The following is a 23,093-nucleotide window of genomic DNA, read 5'->3' as shown; positions in this document are numbered from 1 at the left end:
ACATTTTTGTTTATGTAGCTTTGACATCTTTTTTTCTCAGCCATGGCTAATTGTTTTCAACTCCTGTACAAATTTGTTCTGTCCTTTAATAGCTTATGCCATAAAGAGCAATTGCTGTTTGTTTTAATCTATGCACATTTATTAAAGCTCTGAAGTTTATGCAATCACACTAGGATATATAAAAAATCAAGGAAAGAAATCAAAATCAACAGGAAATTTTCAACATTCTAATGCACAAATCAATGGAACAATGAAACAGAAATGTACTCTGACTGACAATAGCACAGGATTTCTATCAGGAATTGTTTCTGCATGTTTGTTAAAGAATTTCTGAATTGTCTTGAGTACAAGAATCTCAAACATTAAAAGTAGTTTTACAGCTCTCTTTAATTTGGGATTATGTTCATAAAAATGAGTGAGATACAGAAGGAGAGAAAGATAGATTACAAAAAAGAACAAAGATTCAGCAGATAGAAGTAAATAAAAGGAAGGGCTAGAAAAAAGGAGAACTATACAATTACAGAAAAGATGCAGTGTAAAAACAGGATATTAAAAAGTGAGAGTCAAATGAAAGGAAATTAAAATAAGTCTCCTCTATTTTAGTTTCTCTTTTTGGCTCCTTTCTGTTTCCTGAGCACGTTTGCTTCTGAATCATAAGGTTATGGGTTCAAATCCCACTTCAGGGATGTGAACAAAAAATTCAAATGCTGACAGTTCATTGCAGTACTGAAAGAGTGCTACGCTGTTGGAGGTGTCATTTTTCAGATGAAGCTCCATCTGTTTGCTCCAGTCGATTTCCTGGCCAATATTTATCCATAGCTAACATCATGAAAATGATCAGATGATCTTGTTATTTTGACATTGCAGTTTGTACGAGTTCATTGAGTGCAGATTAACTGTCTTCTTCAAATACTACAACAGTGACTACACCTCAGTAAGTACTTGATTGACTGTAAAATGTTTTGAAATGTTTAGTGTCTGAACAGCACTACAGAAGTGCAAATGTTATTTTTCCTTTTCCCCTGCTGTTCCCCTGATTAACTAAATGATACATTTCAATATGGTTAATATCTAGCATGTTGAACTTATTTTAAGAGGTAATTCAGTGTTGATAATGGAGAAGCAATAGAAACAACATGGGATAATATGCTGTATGAATTGGCTAATTTCAATACAGCAAACAACTACAATCAGTAGTCAGGCAACAACAAATTGTCTTTGCAGTTGATCTGTCCATCAGACCCACATAGTGTTAAATTTTCTTTAGAGCAAACTACTCAAATAATAGGAAGCTTAAATTGAGGGAAGGGAGGATAAGGATATATTAGAGAGAAGAAAGGAAGTTGGCTGGCAGATCAATCAGATTTTAAACAAATATGATACTTTTACTTTAATTTCCATCCATTGCTAGCTCACTGACTTTCTACAAAGAGCAATTATTAATATTCTGAATAATGGAGAGAAACATTTACACAGATGATTATTTTCAATGTATAATAATGGCGCAAAGTCACCAAAGCTTATGATGATGTCACCAAGCACCCATGTTGATCATTTGCTACAGGGTCTTTCTAAAAACAAATTTCTTGTAGCTGTTGGTGACAAATAAACTTTTAATTCATTAATAGCAATTAAATTCAGAATTAGGAATTATTTTTTTCAGTTAACTGAAGGTTAGGCTTTCTTTTATTCAAAAACAATTTCATTGTGCTTATGTTATGAGCTAACTAAAAAGTAGAAGGTGTCTTCACACAAATTAGTTGGAGTTTCCATCTTGATCCCATATAAAATCAAGTAGCTACATGTACAATTGCAATTTTACTTTTACTGTGTGGCTCATTTGAGAGTAAGCTAAAACTTGAGCACTGATATTACAAAACTCAGTGTAACATTAAGAGAGTGCTACTTGCTGCACCCTTCAGATGGACCATTAAACCGAAGCAAGGTTTGCCCCTCCCAAATGGACGTAAAGGAGCTCATGCCACAATTTCAATCGATCAAAAGCAGATTATTTGCTCAGTACACTCTGCTTTTGTTTTTTTTGTGGGAGTTTGTTGCAATTTAGCAGCCATATTTCCAACATTTAAACTGTTGTGCAGACCATTGGGACCCATGAATAACCTTCCAAAGATGTAAAGGAGTTGCTCCCCAAAGGATATAAATAGCACCACGTTGAAGGAGTTGGTTAGATAGATTGAAGATGAAATATTGATTTATTCAATATAGGAGTAAATTTAGACCCTAGTATCTCCAAGATTTACATGTATACTTGGATATAGAGTTAAGAGGCAATAAACAGAGTAGTACAGAATTCTAAGTCTAAAGACAATATTTGACCGTGCTTTCTCCTCAACTGGTCTTTCTTGAATCCAAACTATTAGGTGTGAGCGAAGAAACCAACTGCAAATGAAAAGCAATGACAAGGGTTTGCCTCAGTGGTTAGCACAGCTGTCTCACAGGACTAAGGACCCAGGTTTAGATTGCATCCTCAGGTGATTGCCTATGTGGAGTTTCTCTCTATGCCTGTGTGGGTTTCCTTTGGGTGCTCCGGTTTCTTCCCACAGTCCAAAGATGTACAGGTTAGATGGATTGGCCATGGGAAATACAGGATTACAGGGATCGGTTAAGGAAGTGTGTTAGGGTTGGATGGTCTTTGGGATGTCAATGTAAACTTGATGGGTTGAATGGACTGCTTCTACACTGTAGGGATCCTATGAAGTTCAAACCCTTCAAAAATGTTTTAGTTTCATTTACTATAAAGTGCTTTAAGATGCTTACTCGTCATGAAAAATGATATATAAAAACATTTTTTTTTGCTCCACTCCCACTAACCAGTCTTTCCCCTCTTCTTAAAATGTAAGTAGCGGTGAAAAGGGCTTTTTTCTTTGAGATTTTCTTATGTCTAAGCTTATTATCTTTGTTACTTGGGAAAATTGGGCAAGGGTGGTAATCTTTAGATTGGCAGACAATAGGACACAAGTAACAGGATGAAAGGAATCTAGCCTTATTCCTTTCTGGGGCTCATCTTTACTTTTGTATCTTCTTCTGGTCTTACAACAGTATTAGAACCACTGCATGGTCAACATCTTTTACCTCGGCACTAGTTGAATCTAACTAGGCAGTAAGCATCTGCTTTGGAGTCTAGCGTACGTAAAGAGTCAGAATCACATTGTGTTCAGTGCCACAAACACAAGTCTCAGTTCCTCACTCCTTGTACTGGAGATCCAGAGAATTCAACCATATAAGTTTGCAGTATTTCAATTTGTCGAGACAAATGGAAGAAATGTAAAATGTATCTAACATTTCAGTTTCAATGAAGTCAGAGTACAATTCAGTTGTTCTGAGAAATCAAAGCAAGGAGTACGAAGTGGTTCTAGGATTGAGTGTTGAAGAGCTGTGACAAAGCACAGTTACTGACAGAGGGATATAGGAACGTTCAGAGCTGTGCACGCTGCTACCGAAAGCTTGAAGTAAAACAAAGAAAGATCACTTCTGCTCTTGAAAGTTCTCTTACTTGCTCCTATATTAAAAATTCTATTACTGATATGACATCCTTGACAGATTGTTAACTCTCAATATATCCTTAAATTCATAATCATATGTGTGAACAGAAACCAAAGGCTTTGCACTGTGTCTTTCCCAACGTCTGGACATTTCAAAGCTCTTTATAATCACTTGAATTTATTTTGAAATGCAGCCAATGTTAGAAGATATGGACAGCAAATTTGGCACTGAAATCTTCAATCAGCAGCAGTGGGAAACTAACCACGTAAAGAAAATAACCAAAGTAAGGGGGTGATGTACAGTATTAGAATTGCTATTAGAGGTCTAAAAACAAAATGCCCACACTAAAAAATCATCAAAGCAGAATTTGAATCCTGGCTAAAGCAAAGTCATAACCAATGCAACACACAATGTGGAAAGATATAATGATCTTTTACCTGCTTACTCCAAAGCTTCAGACGCTGAAAAGGAATTGCGATAATCAGGAACACTTAAGAACCATCATAAATTCAGTCTTTCAAATAAGCCATTGTAATAAACAGTTGAAACATTTTTTTCCAGACCCACGGCCATATAAGTTCACTTTAAAAAATAAGCCTGGTGGGTAAGCACCAGGCCGACCAGCCATCTTTGACAGATCCAGAATTGAGTACTCTTGAAAAAAAGAATTTCCCTTAATATAAAATGAGATACAAATTTATACTGGGATTTGTGAATAATATTTGTGCATTATTGGTTTTCAGATCTTGAGTTTATTTTTTGAGTGGATTTATAGCTTCAATTTTATTTTTAAGTGGCTACATTTTTCAACTTTTACTTCTAAGTAATTTGCTATTATGTAAAGGTTGAATTGATGATTAAAATTATTCTACATTAGTTCTGTGGTCAAGTAACCATGGGCCCAAAATTGGACATTCTAAATTGACCCACGGCTGAAGAAATCAGGCGTAACAGAACATTGGCCAAACTAAATTAAACAGCAGCCAGCAGCTGTCAGCTACAGAAAATGGCGGAAATCAAGGTCAAAGAGGTCACAAAAATTCAAGGGAACCAATTGCAACCAGCCCAAGTGTTGTGCATTGGCAAAGTGTTGATCAGACATCCTGGCATGTTGACTGACTGATTATATACAAAGGAGTTATCCGGCATTCAATTATCCGAATATCAGATTATCCAGCAAGATCACAAGGTCTTGATGCTTGGCTAAACAATACTATCCAGCTTTCGATTATCTGGAATTCAATTAACCGAATGAAATACTCCGACCCATGTCTTTTGGACAATCAAAGTTCCTTTGTATATTTTACACCTCCTAACCTGATGTGACCCCATTTGCTGATTTGAACCCAACTCATGACACCATTGGCCAAAAGTCACAGAACATTTAGGAAGGTCTGGGAAGAGAGGGGATAAGAACCCACACCTAGAACACCATCCCACAGTAAAGACTCAGCGAAGGCTCATGCCATGGAGGACTTGCAGCAAGACTAATGGCATCAGACTGCACAGTAGCTCAAGAATACCCAGGAGAAGATCCACTCTGACCTGTGAAATTCACCTTTGTGGAAGAAAGCCAGCCTTATGTTGGAGAGGAAGTAGATTTTAACAGCCCAGCTCAAAGATGTGGATTGTTATGGATAATATGCTTCCTCAGATGGATAGAGCTAGGTAGGGAGTAAATGCTGTGGGGCTTTGGAAAATGCTGACATTGTGTTTTAATAAGGAATATTTTGTTAGTAAAGTCGAGTTGAACCACAAACTGAATTCTGTGGCCCTTTGTCTGCCTCACTGATAAGAGCAATTGGGTAAAATGCTTTTTGTACATAAACTGGGACCTTCATATGTAGCATCCAAAATATCCTTTTTTCAACATTACTGTATGTAATCCAAGACTAATTTTTATAACCAAATTTTAAGTAATCTCTGATAAAATTTTTAGTCCCACATATAAGGCATCAAAGACCCACAGAACAAAACTTCTCTCAAATTCCAAATTGAGAATAAAGATAAGAGTCCATGGGATCGAAGGAGCTTTTGGAAAATTGATCCACCATTGGCTGACTGGCAAAAAGCAGAGTCTGAAGTTTGGGGTGTGTTTTTCTGATGGGAAGTTTGTGTACAGTGAGTACCCACAGAGGTCAGTGCTGGGTCCCTTGTGTTTGTGCTTTATATAACTGATTTAGACTTGAATGTAGGGTCGTTGATCAGTAATCTCACAGACAATGCAAACATAGGTGAGGTGGTAAAAAGTGAGGAGGATAGCCTTAAACTACAAGAGGATACAGAAGGGCTGGTCAGATGGCTTGATCAGCGGCAAATAGAATTCAATCTGGATAAATGTGAGGAGATGTATTTTGGCAGGACACACAAGGCAAGAGAATACATGATGAATGGTAGGACTCGAGGAAGTACAGAAGATCAGAGGCACTTGGTAGGTGTATGTACACCACTCCCTTAAAGTATCAGGACAGGTGCAAATAATAGTTAAAAAGGCATATGGAATACATGCTTTTGTTAGTCAAAGTGTAGAGATTAAGAACAGGGAAGGTATGCTAGGACTATAAAAAATATGGTTATGCTACAGCTTGAGTATTGTGTGCAATTCTGGAATCCACATTATAGGAGGGCTGTGACTGCCCCTAAGGGGGCACAGAGGAGATTTACCAGGATGCTTCCCGGGCTAGAAATATTTAGTTATACTGAGAGATGGGACACACTAGGGGTGTTTTCCTTCGAGCAGGGGTGACCGAAAAGAGTGGTGATTGAGATACATAAAATTATGAGAGGCATAACTAGTATGGACAAGAAGAAACTTTACCCTTTGTAGAAGGATCATTGATAAGGGGACACAGATTTAAGGTAAGGAGCAGAAGGTTTGGTGGAGATGTGAGGATAAACATTTGGACCCAAAGAGTGATGGTAGTAGGAATCTGGAACTTATTACCTGCAAGGATGGTAGAGGATGAAATCCTCAAAACATTTAAGAAACATTTAGATTTGCACTTGTGATACCAAGGTATACAAAGCTATGGGTTAAGTGCTGGAAAATGGGATTAGATAAGTTAGGTGGTTGTTTTTGTCTGGCATGCACACAATGGGTAAAATGACCTTTTTTATGAGCTGCAGATCTCCATGAGTCTGTGAGGAATTCTATATACTGAGGTTGGCTAACTCAGCTGAGTTATCTCTGCTACGATACAACAAAATTGGTATGTTTTATTCTGAGATAGTTTTGGAACATAGGAACATTAGAATAGAAGTATGTCATTCAGCCCACCAAGCCTGCTCTGTGGTTTAATAGTTGATGGAACAGTTCAATGTCTTCAACCCACACTATCCCCATAACCCTTTAAACCATGGGTAATTACAAATCTCCCGATTTCTGCTTTAAGCAAAACAAATGTTTGATTCTCCACAGTCTTCTGAAGGAGATAATTTCAAATGGTTCATAACTCTCTGGGAGTAAAGGTTTCTCCTCAGTTGCATCCTGAATGTCTGACTCCTTACTTTGAGGTTATACTCTGTGGACATAGACTCTCCCACACCCCTCCACATTTATTCTGTCAATTCATGAAGAATTCTTTGATATTTGAGAGAATACAGGCTCAATTGGTCCAATCTCTCTTCATAGGACAGTTCCACCAACCCAGGAATCCTCATTGCACTCTCTCAATGACAAGAATATCCTTCCTGAGGTAAGGAGTCCAAAACTGCTGTAAAGCTTGAGATGCAATCTAACCAAGCTCTTATACAATCGAAACAAAAATTCACTGCTACTATATGCAAATCCTTTAGCAATAAAGACTAATATTTAATTTATTTTCCTAATAGCTTACTGCACTGCATGTTAGCCTGAAGCAATTTATTAATAAGAACACCAAAGTTCCTTTGCATATCTATACTTTCCATCTGTTCATCATTTGAAAAGTAGTCTGCACATTTGTTTTTTCTGACCAATGTCAATAGCTAAACATTTTTTCCTCTTGTATTATTGTATGGTATCTGTCGTGTTTTTATCAGTCACTAAGCTATGCAAATTCTCCTGTAGCCACTTTACATTGTCCTGACAATTTACATTCCTACTTATCTTTGTCCAACTTCATCCACAAATTTGGAAATATTACATTTGGCCTCACATCTAAATCAACAATAGATATAATATGAATAGTTGGGGCATATGTACTGACCCAGTGTGGATTGAAGACATTGAACTGTACCATCAACTATTAAACCACAGAGCAGGCTTGGTGGGCTAAATGACATACTTCTATTCCAATGTTCCTATGTTCCAAAACTATCTCAGAATAAAATATACCAATTTTGTTGCATCGTAGCAGAGATAACTCATCATGCAAACATTTATTCTTATTCTGTTTTTTTCTGCCTGTTTATCAATCCTTATTTCATCCAGTACATTACCTCCTATCTCGTATGCATTAATTTTGCTTACCAATTTCCTGTTTGGAATTTTATAAAACGTCTTCTGAAAATCCAAGTATACTGTCATCAACTCTCCTTTATCAATTTTATTAGTAACATCCACAAAAAAACACTAAAAAATTGTCAAACATGATTTCCCAATGATAAATCCATGTTGACTATACCCAATCAGATTATTATTATCCAAGTGCCCATTTAGCACAATAGATACTAGTATTTTCCTAATACTTATGTAAGGTCTGTGGTTACCTGACATTCTTTCTTGCTCCATTCTTGAACTCTGGGGTCACATTTTAATATAGCTTCAAACTGCTACCATAGAAAGCTTTCAAGGCTAAAACAATGCATAACTTAAGGAAGAATTAGTTAAAACACAAAGTGAAAGGGATCAAAGGATATGGAAATGCTTGGGTTAGGGATGATATTCCAAAGAGATATATAAGTGACCACAACATGATAGAAATTTGCGCTATATTTGGAAGTGAGGCAGTTAAATTCAAAGCATTGTATCAAAGTTGAATAAGACAAATTATGAAGGCAAGAGGCACAAACTAATGATTGTCCAAAAATAATGGAGCAGGCCCAAATTGCCAAATTGCCTATTGCTTCTCCTATTTTCTATATTTCTATAAATCATTTCAAAATCCATAGAATTTGAGAAGATGATGCTCAATGCATCATCTATTGCTGTTGCCATGTTTTTCAATGTTCTGGACTTTAGAATATAAGGTCCCAGAGACATATTAACTTTCTGCCCTATTAATATCTCCAATACAAGTCTCTTACTAAAACTAATTTCCTTCAACTCCTCACTCTCCCCAGTCACTTGGATTTCTAATTGTAAGAGTTGTATTGTATTTTCCTCAAAGAGAATAGACACAAACTAATTGCTTAGTTTCTCTGCTATTTCTCTATTTCCTATTATAGATTTTCCTGTCACTGCCTTCAACGACCCCACATGTGACTTCACCATCATTTCCTTTTATGTAACAAAAAATACATTTACAGTTCACTTTTATGTTTTTTTTTCTAGTTTGTATTCATTCTCATTATCAGTTTTTGGTCCTCCTTTGCTGCATTTGTAAAATATCTCAAGCTTTGGATTTACTGTTATTTCGCGCAACTTTATAAAGATATTTTCTTTTAATCTCATACAGTTTTTAACTTTTTTTGACAGCAATCTCCAAATTAAAACAATCCCTACATTACCACCACTATTTGGTGACCTCTAAATAACTCCCATCAATGTTTGCTGTTTCTTAGCTCCACCAAACAAATTCCACACTGTTTTTTTTCCAATCTGAGCTTCTCTCAGTAATACCTGGTCTCATCTGTGATTATTAGCACACTTCTGCTGCCTCTTCCCTCTACCCTTCCTAAATGTTAAATATCCTTGTATACTCAGTTCACAGCAGATTTACAAGGATGTTGCCTGAGTTGGAGGATTTGAGCTATAGAGAGAGGCTGAACAGGCTGGGGCTGTTTTCCCTGGAGGGTCGGAGGCTGATGGGTGACCTTATAGAGGTTTACAAAATTATGAAGAGCATGGAAAGGATAAATAGGCAAAGTCTTTTCCCTGGGGTCAGGAGTCCAGAACTAGAAGGCATAGGTTTAGGGTGAGAGGGGAAAGATATAAAAGAGACCTAAGGGGAAACTTTTTCACACAGAGGGTGGTAGGTGTATGGAATGAGCTACCAGAGGAAGTGGTGGAGGCTGGTACAATTGTAACATTTAAGAGGCATTTGGCTAGGTATATGAATAGGAAGGATTTGGTGAGATATGGGCCGGGTACTGTCGGTTGGAATAGGTTGGGTTGGAATATCTGGATGGGTTGGACCGAAGGGTCTGTTTCCATGCTGGACATCCCTGTGACTCTATGACGACATTGCATGCTTCTGTCATGGCAGTTAGATTATACTTGTTTACCTCCACTTGTGCCTTTTTATATCACTTACGTTATTGTGAACATTTTGCGCATGCAGGTAAAGTTCCCTTATCTGTTTAACTTTTCGAACATTTCTTGATTTTTCTTTCTTTTTAATTTTTGATTTTGTTAGTCTGGAAACTCCTACAAGTGAGGTCATCTTATATTTGGAATAAATGCATAATTGGTAAAGTGGACTCATTTCCTGTAATGCTTTAGAATCAGACCAGTTTGGGGATTTAGAGTTACAATATGCTTGACTGATAAAGTTGATCTTGCTAGGGTTTAATACTAGGGCCATAGCAGATCGACAACCTGCTTTATGTGGCGATTGGAGGACAAATATTGGCCACAGAACCAAGAACAGCTCCTCAGTTTTTACTCAATTTAATTTCAAAAGCCTTTTTAAATCCCCCTGAGAGACCAGCTGGGACCTTAGTTTTGTCATCTTTTCAAAAAGAGTGATGTTCTACAACTTTTGCATCAATCTCTGGCAGGATTTAAATACATAATCTGACAGAAAAAACCAGAGCAGTGCCTGCTGAGTTACACTGACACCTTTTTAAAACTATTGTTGGGAATACAGAGCCCTTAAAGTAACTATGTGAAGAAAACTGGAAGAAATCGAAGAATTTGGATATTTTTGGGGTTGAAGAGCTCTTGACATGTGACTTGCTGAAACTGAAAAGTCAAAATTTAAAGTGTATTGTGGGTCACTTGTTATGTTCAAAATATCAGATACCTTTGTGGAAACAAGTTAGGCAAAACAGTAGGAGAGATAAGTGATGGATCTTATTGCTTTAATTGCTAGACAATGTGATTCGGAAGACAGTCGATGTTGAATATTGCATTCAAGAGCCTCGAAAGTACAACTACCGTGTTTTCCAATATAACGGCTTGATGGTCAATGGAAGAAAGACATCCAGGGATGGCCAGATTCTGACCCTCCTGAAAATTCAAGAGAAAACCAGTACATGAAATCAGTTGCAAGGATATACTTCTTTGACTTGGCTGAATATTGCAGGAATATGATAAAGCCAAATATTTGGATTTCCAACTGAATCTTAATTGAACACAATTTTGAAGATATCATCCATTCTGTAGTTGTTTCGTATCTTGTTCTCATCAACAACAAAGTCGCTAGGACTGCAAGATGTCTTCTCAATTAAATAATTTATGTTAAGACTTTTGAATCACCATGGAGCTTTCTTCTCTTCTAATTTAAAACAAAAATCCACACATATCTGTGGAATAGTATTGTCCTGACTATCATTTAAAAGTGTGTGGTTGGAATTAAGGGCCTATGTCTTAATTGCACATAAGTGCTTAGTTGTTAACTAGTTTTGCACTTATTGTATAAATAAGCTTGTTTCGAATAAATAAGTTGTTTTTGAGTGCATTACCAAATCTTGGTGGACATCTGTTTTATTACTAATAGTAGTACACAGAGAAATAAATTAACAATTCTGAAAATTAAATAAAACATTCACACTTTTGTCACGGCTCATGGACATTATGGGGTTTGAGTATATGAGCACTCCTTCTGTCAGCCTCATAACACTATTAAATATTTATTTTATTAAAATTAAATTATATTTTTAAGCATGAGTGAACAATTTTCTATAATAATAGTGTGTTCTTCATGCACATTTATTATTTTGCTGTAAATATGAAAATGCTCCATCTCTGTTTTCTACTCATTTACATTTTCTACACCATCAGACCTTCAATTTCTTAAAAATATAAATATACAGTTCCACAATGAAAACCCTTAATAATGACTATTTTCATTTATGAATCATAAAGAAGAAATAAAACAAACTACACTGTCTTTAATCAAGTGTAAACATTTGTGGTTCTATTAATTATCTCTGCACCATCATTCCTCTTTAATTTGACATAGCCTCCCAGTTCTTTGTAACTGCTTTGATCATGAACCGTAATAATACAATGTTGTTTGAATATTTAGAGTGACACATAAACTTCATTATGCAATAAAACAATTCAACTGACTTCACAATTACCCAATCTCAAGGTATCTCAAATGCTTTTTTTCCTCTGTTGTTCATCACATTGTTCCCTCCTTTTCTTCAAAGGTGCTCATTTAAGTCAATAAACATGCCTAAGTAACCAATTTAAGCTTGTAAGCCTAAAAAAGGAGCACAATGTTATTCTGCCATGAATGTTATTATTGCCAGATTTAATATTTATACTCAGGTACAGGTGAGCCTCTTAGCAAGTCATCCCAGTACTGTGCAGAAGTGAGAGATTTGATGAGTTCTCTTCTGCTAGCTTGAGCAAACAACGAGGCAGTACTTTAACTACGTCTCTACTTGAGTTAATCAGTAAGTTCAGAATTTCATCAGATGCTTCAACTTGAATTTCTAATTTTTTGCATCATAAATGCTATTACATTCATGGTAGACATCTGGTACCCACGAGTGCCAAAATCAGGCACAGAGATCCAATTGGATGATCCCAGAAGGAAGCCTCTGCTGAAGAAAAAATACAGGATTACTTTTAATTAGTCATTAGAGTTACATGGTGCATTCTTGGTTTTGTAATGAGCTGCTGCTGACACTTGTAATGGGACATGGCTAGAGAAAGGACCACTAACATGGACAAAAGAACAGTAATTGCAACTGCATGTAGTATTCCTCAGAATGCTTGACAACCAAGATTATTCCATTATGTCCTCAGCCCTCCTGATCTCTGTGACTATTTGAAACTACATAACTTTTCAAGGTCTTTGCACTCTTCCAAAGCTGATCTTTTATAAATCCATGATTTGCATTGTTCCTCCATTGGCAGCCATAGATTCAACTGTTTTGGCACTATTCTCTGGAACTCCCATATAAAATGCCTCAAATTATCTCTCTTTTCAGAAGATCATAAAAATTTCCTCTTTGAACAAGGTTTTGGTTTCCTGTCCTAATACCTCCCTTTGAGGCTCTGTGTCATTTTGTCTATGCTAGTCCTTCTGTGAAAACACTTGTCAATTTTATTATACTAAAAGTCAATGCAAATCTTTCAGTTGGACTCACTTATGCCTTCTGGATGCTACATCTTCAGCTGCTTCATAATGACCTTCCTTCTCTAACAAACTCAGAAATGGGATGTTCATTGATGATTGCACAATATTTAGCACATTCGTGATTCTTCTGATGCTGAAACAGTCCATGTCCAAATGCAGCAAGACCTGGACAGTGTTAGAATAATACAAAAGAAAACTTTGGATGCTGGAGATCTGAAACAAAACCAGAATGTGCCAGAGAAACACAACTGATCTGGCAGCTTCTGTCTGCTTTTTTCTCTTCACTGAAGCTGACAAACCTGGATGATGTTGGGTTTTGGGGTTGGTAAGTGGCAGGTAACATTTATGTCATACAAGTGACAAGCAATGATCATCTTCAAGAAAAAAATCTAACCATCATGCATGCAATGATATAATCATCACTGAATCCTCCACTATCAACATCTTAAGTGTCATCGTTGGTCAGAAACTAGAATTAGCCACATAAATACAATGGTTACAAGAGTAAGGTCAGAGGCTAGGAATCCTGCAACAAGTAACTCGCTTCCTCATTCCTGGAAGCTTGTCCACCACCTACAAAGCACAGGTCAGGAGTGGGATATAATATTTCCCACTTGTCTGGAAGAATGCAGTTTCTACAATGCTCAATAAACCTGACACCATCAAGACAAAGCTGCCCACTTAATTAGCACCACATCAATAACCTTCCACTCTGCATTAGACTTCGCAAATCCATGGTCACTACAAGCTAGAAATATAATGGCAATGGATATATGGGAACAACAGCATCTGAACATTGTTCTCCAAGGCACTCATCATTCATACTTGGAAATTTATTGCTATTTCTTCAGTGTTACTGAATGAAAAGCATGGAATTCCCTCCTTTATGGCATTGTGGGTGTAGCTACGCCAAATGAATTGCAGCAGTTTGAGAAGACAGCCTAACAACAGATTCTCAAAGATGGCTAGGGGTGAATAAAAAATGTAGGCCTAGCCAGTGTGTCCAACATCTGATGAATTTAAAAAATTAATCTGTACTACAATGCAGGGACATGTCCTCTACAGGTGCAAGGAACAAGTCCAAACATTTTTGCAGTTCTAAAAAATTGAACAAAAACATGGGGTTAAAAATTCCCTGATACATTTGCCATGACCAGAGTGAACATGCTAACAAATAAGCACCAATTTCTCATGTTGCAGAAATTATTTATACCTTTACCATTTGACATTCTTGCATTTATATTGATTACTGCAAGATGAAAAGCTTCAGCAGCATATTTCATTTTTCAGCAAAATATATTTAAATTATATTGAAGACACTATGTTAATATCAGGTGACATATGAACGTAAGCCAATTATTCTGACAGAAATGCTTAAAAGAACATTAAGAACAACTGTGGGTGCCATCAGTCACGATGTGCAGAAAAAGAACATGGAAAAATAAGAATGTGAGTGAAATGCTGCAGTGCAATTTAACACACGGAAATAACTGTCACCAAAAATAGAAATGAGAAAACAGTCCTTGAAAATAAATAGAATATAGAGTAAAGGAGTAAGTTAGTGCGTTTACTCAAGAGATGTTGAACACCCAGTAGAGTTAATACCACAACAGCACAAATGGCTGAACAAGGATGATTTGTGACTTTCAAAGATGAGGCCTCTGCAAAAGCAATAAAGACATAAAGCAAAGTAAACTGCAGCTGGAAGCAGAATGGCAAATATGTAAGCCACGTTCTTTTTTTCAGGTGGCTTTTCGATTCATTTCAATGTGAAATGATCAGTTTGTTCAATATCTTATCAGACTTGTATATAAATGAACTAAATTTGATTAATGAATCCTGCTGCTAAATTGCATGGAAAGCATGGTCGCAGTTATTGCAAATAATAGATTCCATTATAATTTCTCTTTAACTGTGGGAAGAGAATCTGTGCACTAGAGCCAGTAACAAAATATTAATTTACCTCTCCCATAAATATTAGTGTCATAGAATCACAGAGGTGTACAGCATAGAATGAGACCATGTGGCCCAATGTGCTCCTGCCAGTACTTTGAAAGTGCTGTATTTATGGTCTTACCCAGTCTCCATAATTACCTCAATTAGCTAATATCAACCACTGTATCAGTGTGAATGCAACACTTCATCTAAAAAATCTTTGAATTAGGGACAGTGAAAAATCATCCAAAATTCCCAGTGCTTAATAACACAGAACAAGTTCAGCAATCCAAAATGTCTTGGAATGTTGTATTAGTTTACTAACTGATAATTAATCAAGATTTTAAAAGTTCAATCCATTATTTATTGCACATTGGAAATGAGTACTGGATGAGTCAGATGAGTCAATGTAACATTGATTGACTTTCCTTACACATTATACATATTTCCTTAAAATATGATGTAAACGAAAGCAATCAATGTTGTTAGAACACATTATCTGGTCATAATTACATTGCTGTTTATGAGGTCCTACTGTGTGCAATTTTCTTCCATGTCATAACAGTGACAGTACTTCAAAAGTACATCATTGATTGTAATTCACTTTGAACCTCTTGAAATTGCAAGAGGCACTTTAGGAAAGCAGGTCTTACATTTCTTTTTTCTAATTTACTTGAAGCCTTTCAAAATTTCTCTCACATTTATGAAATTTATCATTGCACTTGAAGTTTGAAACAGTTCCAATTTTAGCTTGACTGACCGTAATGCGTCACTGGTGACAATTGTGTTCTTTTGCTGAGTTGGTGATGCAAAGTCTTTGTCAGGTAGAGGATGTGGACATTACTCTTCATTTTAATCCAGATCAAGTCCAAATCTGACTCAAAAATTCTTATCTTTATGCTCAAATTCTTCTTTGCCCTCACCCTTCCATACCTTGGGAACCTTATCCAGTCATGCAAATCCTCCTCCTAACAATCTGGCTGAGATATCTGAGCTTATTGAATTCTGACTTCTTGTATATTTCGGCTTCCTTTTGTTCAGCTATGAGTTGCTTAGCTTCGTGTGTCTGGATTTGGAGCTCTCGAACTTTCCCCTGAAATCTTTCCACATTCCTCTATATCTTTCCTCCTTGAAATTGTTCCTTGAAACCTATTGCCTGGCTATCTTTTCCAGTATCCCTTTATATGGTTCAATATCAAATAATATTGAAAATGCTCCTGTGAAGTGCCGTTGGTTGCTTTTATTGTGCCAAAGAGGAAAATTGATAGAATATTGGAGTTCTTATTTTCTATTATTTCTGCTTTGCCTTATGTACCCATGTTTGATATTCAAAAGGGATATCTAACATTAGAGAATTACAATCTCCAGTTTTAACATACTGTACCTTGCACTGATCAACACAGAAATTTTAATTTTAAGTATACTCCAGTATATGTGGCAGTTTTCACTATACAGCATTTCCACACTGTACAGGACAATCTTCGGTATTTTGCACAATTAAGGTACTTTTCTCAGTTCAGTCATTCTACAAAATGGGCTTGCACATGTAATGCAGAATCTAGAGTGGTTCACAGTGTCTGTGATATAATTCACCTTTAATTCATATATTAAGTGTAATATAAGGACAGAATGGTGTCACATACAGCTGCTAACTACCTGGTTAAATCTGTGCAACTGTTGCCTGTAAAGTGATAGAGTTGCATTGAAAATTCTGGAAATTGCACTGTTAAAAAGAAATGGAGCCATTATGAATGATACCAACTGTATTTGGTACAGCAGAGCAATTCCAGAAGAACAGCAAAAGCTTTATATGGGTGTAGAATGTTCACAAGTTTTAAAATCTACAAATATTTGTCAAGTAACAAACCTTGCCAATTATTTTCATATGCAATCTAAGTATAAGCTTATTGAGTCCATCGCAAAATGCACTTTTTTTTGCAATGCCATTGATGCTTTTTTACATTAACTTTTATTTCTTGATGATTGAATGGGAATCTTTTAGAATACTAATTGACTAAAGGATAAAAAGTAGATAGGAACAATTGCATGTTGTCAAAGGGTTTTGCAACACAAGGGCATACCCTTAAAATTAGAGCTATGCTTTTGCATAGTGGTAACATCAGGAAGCACTTTTTCAAAGAAAAGGTCAGGGAAATCTAGAGTCATCGAAAGTCATAGAGTCAAACAGCAAAGAAACAGACCCTTCAGTTCACCATGTTTATTTGATTTCATTTGATTTATTATTGTCATATGTACCTGGATACAGTGAATAGTTTTGTTTTGTGTGCAATACAGGCATTTGTACCACATAAAATGCATTAAGGCAATATAACAGAATGAGAAATACAATATTACACCACACAGAAGATGCACAAAGAGCAAAATCAACATTAAATTTAGAATTTGAGAGGTCCATTCAGAAGTCTAATAACAGTGGGGAAGAAGCTGTTCTTGAACCTACTCTTTTGTGTTTAGAAACTTTTATATCTTCCACCTGACAGAAGAGAGTGGAAGGGAGTATAACCAAAGTGGAAGTGCTCTTATGTCAGTTTCTTTTCCAAGGTAGCAGGAAGTGTAGATGGAGTCAATGGATGGTAGGCTGGTTTGTATGATAGATTGGACTATGCTCACAAATCCCTGTGGCTTCTTGGGAAAAGCAGTTGCAAAACCATGTTGTGATGCATCCAGTTAAAAATCACACAACACCAGATTATAGTCCAACAAGTTTAATTGGAAGCACTAGCTTTCGGAGCGACACTCCTTTATCAGGTCATTGTCCTGACATCTGTTGGACTATAACCTGGTGTTGTGTGATTTTTAACTTTGTACACCCCAGTCCAACACCGGCATCACCAAATTGTGATGCATCCAGATTGAATGCTTTCTATGGTACATCTATAAAAATTGGTAAGAGTCCTGCTGGCTAACAATCACCAAACTACACTAACACCACTTGGTCCATAGCTACTATGCCCTAGCATTTTAAATAATCATCCTACACCTTCTGAATTGAAACAGTCTTCTCTTGAAAGCTGTTGAGGATGTGAGTTAATCATAAATTTCTCAAGTAGGAATAATAGTTTTTCATTCAGTAAGCATATAAAGGCTTATGGAACTGAGGTGGGTATATTGGGTATAGGCTAGCCATGATCTAATTCAATGGTGGAACAGTCTGAATAGTGTACTCTTGTCCCTATGTTCTTATGAAATTGCATGTTTTGTTTTTAATTTAAAAAATAAAGGACCTAGATGAGGAAGTTAGGGAGTAAAACACATTAAGAAGTTCTGGAATTACATGTGGACCATAAAGTCAGTATAAGATAAGTACTATATCATAATACAGAAGATACTAATGGTAAAGTAGCAGTATTATTACAATGGTTGTATACATAGTGGCTAATGGGTCAGATTCTTTGGACTTCAATGGTTTGCCAGCAATTGAATATGATTAGATTTTCCACACAAAGTCCTGGATTATTTTGCCATGTGTGTTAATGTTAATTAGATATTTCATAAGTTTCAATAATTATTTATGTATGCTTAATAAATTTGTTAGCTCTGACAGTCCATGCTATGAACTATATTATTTGGATGAGCAATTTATAGAATTCCCACAGTGTGGGACTTGTCAGCTGAACAAGTCCACACTAACCCTCCAAAGTGTAACCAACCCAGATACTTTCTTCCACATTTACCCCTAACTAGTACAGCTCACCTACACATCCCTGAACACTAGTGTAATTTAGCATGGCCAATTCACCTTTCGACTGTGGGAGGAAACCAGAACACCCGAAGGAAACCCACGCAGACAGAGGGAGAATGTGCAAACTCCACACAGACAGTCACCCAGGGCTGGAATTGAACCCAGGCCCATAATACTGTGAGGCAGCAGTGCTAATTGCTGAGCCACTGTGCCGTTCAAATAAGTATATGTATTCTCTAAGATAGATGGATGGGTAAATGTATGGGATAACTCACAAAATACTAACAAATTAGTTGCACTTTATAACTGTTGATATTTACCAAAATAATACAACTGCAGACCCAGATAATTTTGGCGATAATCCCTTTCACGTTCTCAGTCAAACATAAATTCAAAGAAAAAAATCAAAAGGTTAATACATTCTCTTGCTTCATCACAAATGTTGGTCAGAATCAATTGTGTGATAATGCCCTGATGTATACAATACTGATTTCTGTGAAATATTTTCTCATCTGTTTCATAAAGTCCTGATCATGGTCTCAAACTGAAAGGAGAGTCATGCCCTCAGGTAGTGAAGCACCTCAAGATACAGTGCTGAACCTTCGCATGCCATATCAATGAGTGTGTCTGCAATACTTTCTGACTGAATAACCCCAAGGTATAAAGTGCTCAGTTCTCTATTGTAGCATTATCTAAACAACAATAAGACTTGCAGCTTGAAAGCAACCATCCTGTCTCAAACCAATTAGCCTGTCATAGCAATCTGGCTTTGAGAAGATGCTGTTCAAACTAGGTTAATTCAAGTAACACATCAGTCTTAGGGGCCTTATGAGTTCCATTCCAATGCAGAATCTAAGTAATAATATGTTTAGGGATTTCTGATAAAGTGCTTAACATTTTCTATGTACAAGTGAATAGGTTAATAATTCACAGTACATCTGTGTCAAATAGAATTTTATTTTAAATCCAATGAATCTTACAAAAAATAAAAGTTACAGCAGATTACAGTCATCATTAGGATATCCAGTTAACTTGATAACAAAACAAGTGGTATTATAGTAAATTCAAAATGCTAGACTCTCACTAGAACTAGTTACGACAGTTTCAAAGAAACATTATGAAAGATTACTATTTCAGGACTCTCCTTATAGCAGAATATTGCAAGTATCATTGTTTAGAGAGTCAACCTTTGAGTAACAGAACACTTCAAAATGGTAAATGTCAACTGATGTTATTAAATAGATAATTAATCAGATGCATGACTCAAAGGTTATATTTTGAAGGGAACTGCAGATGCTGAAATGATAATAAGGAACCATGCATTCTGAAATGTGCTTGAAGACCACTATGACACTCCTGTTTTTACCGAATCCAGTGCAATGCGTTTTGGATTGAGAGGGTGGTGCTGGAAAAGCACAGCAGGTCAGGCAGCAGCTGAGGAGCAGGAGATCGAGCATACACCCCTCATTCCTGATGAAGGGCTTATGCCTGAAACATCAATTCTCCTGCTCCTCAAATGCTGCCTGACCAGTAGCGCTTTTCCAGCACCACATTCTCGACTCTGATCTCCAGCATCACTTTCTCCTAATGGGTTTTGGGAAATGTTATTGATCAGGAAAATCATTTAAGGCACTGCCTTGTTTAGCTTTCAGAGTACATGGCTGATGAACAACAAAAGTGAATTTTAAATGTTGTCGTTTATGTTGAACCTGTCCTCTTGCCCATTTCTTACAACACAGTTAAAAGATGGTCCAATCAAGCAACTGATCTTATATTACAGTCAAGTTATATTGCAGAGTTCATAATAACTATAGAAACCACCATCAAACAGAAAGATAAAAATAAAACACATTATCTTCACATAGGAACACAGAAAATATCATAAAGCATATTATATGTCTGATTTTGTAGTGCACATGGAACTAAGAGAGTTCCAGTGAAATCAATGTTAGCCTATGCAATCTTTACTAATAACCTGAAGGAAAAAATTGGAAAATTATCTATGAGCGCACAGAGAGTACAAAGATCTGTGCAAGTTAAATGAGAGGAAATGATTACAGATACATCTAGAAGTGATGAAAATATAGAAAGAATAGTGTGATCGAGAGCACAAGATTTGGACATGACAAAGACGGACCTAGGCAGTTGACTTAGTAAAGTTCTTTTCGCTTACCATTCAGGCCTTATGTCAAAATTAGGAGAGATGACCTCAGTATTGGTCAAGCAACAGCTCCTTTCACAGATTCACTCACAGCAGCACAACTTTCAGCTGGTACCCCAGGCTTCTTTATCACCATCACCACTTATGTCCTGTCCCACTCACATCAGATAACTCAGTCACATACAGTCAGAAGGGAGAGGTCCTCCTTCGAGTTCATAACCTGATGGCATACCTTAGATCGGTTGAGCTGCAGAGAGTTAAATAAGCTCTTAAGTGTCAAGAGCAGCAAAGTGAAAGAAACATCCTGATCCTGCACACAGAAAGGATCCAACTACGAGGTATAGGAGCAGAATTAGGTCACTTGGCCCATTTGGCTTTGCCCTGTCATTCAATGAGATCATGGCTGATCTGATCATTCTCAACTCCACCTCCCTGCTTGATCCCTTGATTCCTTTACTGATTAAAAATCTGTTTATCACAGCCTAGAGTTCACTGACAGATCAAACCATGATAATTCACTGCAGGAAGGAATTCCACAGATTTGCAACTATTGTCGGCATGGCCTTCAGCTGTATTTGGCCTATTTCCTGCTTATTAGCACTCACACTTTCTCTTCCCTCCCACAACAGTGGTAGGGTCCCTCTGGTCCTCACTTAATACCCCATGAGCCTTTGCTTCCAAATGATTGTAAGCCACCATTTCTACCATCTCCTGCAGGATGCTACAACCAGATACATACTCTCCTCCCCTTCCTTTTCAAAATTCTGTAAGGACAGTTCCCTCCAAGCCACCCTGGTACACTCTCCTTTCATTTCCAACATCTCCACATGCCCCACAGCACCTTCTCTTGCGATTGCAGAAGGCGCACCATCTGCTCATTTACCTCTTCCTTCATCACCATCCAAGACTCCAGGCATACCTTCCTGATGAAGTAGCAATTGACCTATACTTCACTTTTAAAAAAATCATTCATGGGTTGAGGATTCACCAGGGTGGCCACCATACGTTGTCTTTTCTTAATTCTCCAGAGGGGAGTTAAGAGTCAACTACGTTGTTGTGGGTCTGGAGTCACATGTGGGCCAGGCCAGGTTAGGATGACAATTTCATTCACTAAAGGATATTAGTGAACCAGATGGGTTTTTCTGACAATTGGTAATGGTTTCATGGTCATTGTTAAACTCTTAATTCCAGATTTTATTTTATTGAATTCATTCAAACTAGTCTATGGTATTCACTGCTCACAATGTAGTCTCCTCTACACTGGGGAGATGGAATGTAGTCTGAGTGACCATTTCTCAGACCACTAATACTCTGTCCATAAAAATAACCCCAAGTTTCCAGTCGCCTGTCTCTTCAATGCACCACTGTGTTCCCACACCAACATCTCTGTCACAGACGTGTTGCAATGATCCAAAGAGCATGAGTACAAATTCAAAGAGCATCTCATTTTCTGTTTGGGACCTTGCAGCATCTAAGAGTCAACACTGAGTTCAATAACTTTCGAGCATGATTCCATCATTCCAACATTCTTACCCACCCCATATCTGGCACTGTTATGACATGGGTTTCTTTCAGCATAACCTACCAGTTCCATGTATTCCAAGCCCACTATCACAATATAGAGGTTGCATTCAGCACAGCTATCCCACTTTCTCACTCTTAACATTGCATTATCACTTATTCAGGTTTCTTCTGTCCTGGCCTGTGATCCACAATTTCCAACTTTTACCTACTCCTTTCATAGTTCCTTCTCTCTCAGCTCTCTCTCCACCTATATACTCACTCCCCCACCCCCCAGCTCCCTTCTCTATTTTGGTTTCAGCATATATACTAAGTTTTCCTAGCTTTTAGTAATTCTGATAAAGAGTCACTGAACTCAAAACGTGAACTCTGCTTTCTTCCTACAGCTGCTGAGTTTCTCCAGAAATTGCTGTTTTTGTTTGTGGTCCCCTCTACATTGGGGAGTCAAGATGCAGACTGGGTGACTGTGTTACAGAACACCTGTGCTCTGTCTGCAAGAATGATGCTGAGCTTCAGGTTGCCTACCACTTCATCACCCCACTGTGCTCCCTGCTCAACATCTCTGTCTTGGAATTGCTGTAGTGCTCTAGCAAAGCTCAGAGCAGGCTGGAAGTATAGCATCTAATTTCCATTTGGGACCCTGCAATCATCAGAATTCAAAATCGAATGCCTTCTTCCATGTCTTTCTCCAAATCCCCACACACTTGTCATCATATGGGCTGCTACTACAACCAGTTGAAAGTGAGGACTGCAGATGCTGGAGATCAGAGTCGAGATTAGAGTGCTGCTGGAAAAGCACAGCAGGTCAGGCAGCATCCGAGGAGCAGGAAAATCGACGTTTCGCGCAGGAGCCCTTCATCATCTTTCTACT

This window comes from Chiloscyllium punctatum, chromosome 9 (assembly GCF_047496795.1).
Source record: "Chiloscyllium punctatum isolate Juve2018m chromosome 9, sChiPun1.3, whole genome shotgun sequence".
Lineage (NCBI taxonomy): Eukaryota > Metazoa > Chordata > Chondrichthyes > Orectolobiformes > Hemiscylliidae > Chiloscyllium > Chiloscyllium punctatum.
Note: the sequence above shows the minus strand (reverse complement) of the source record.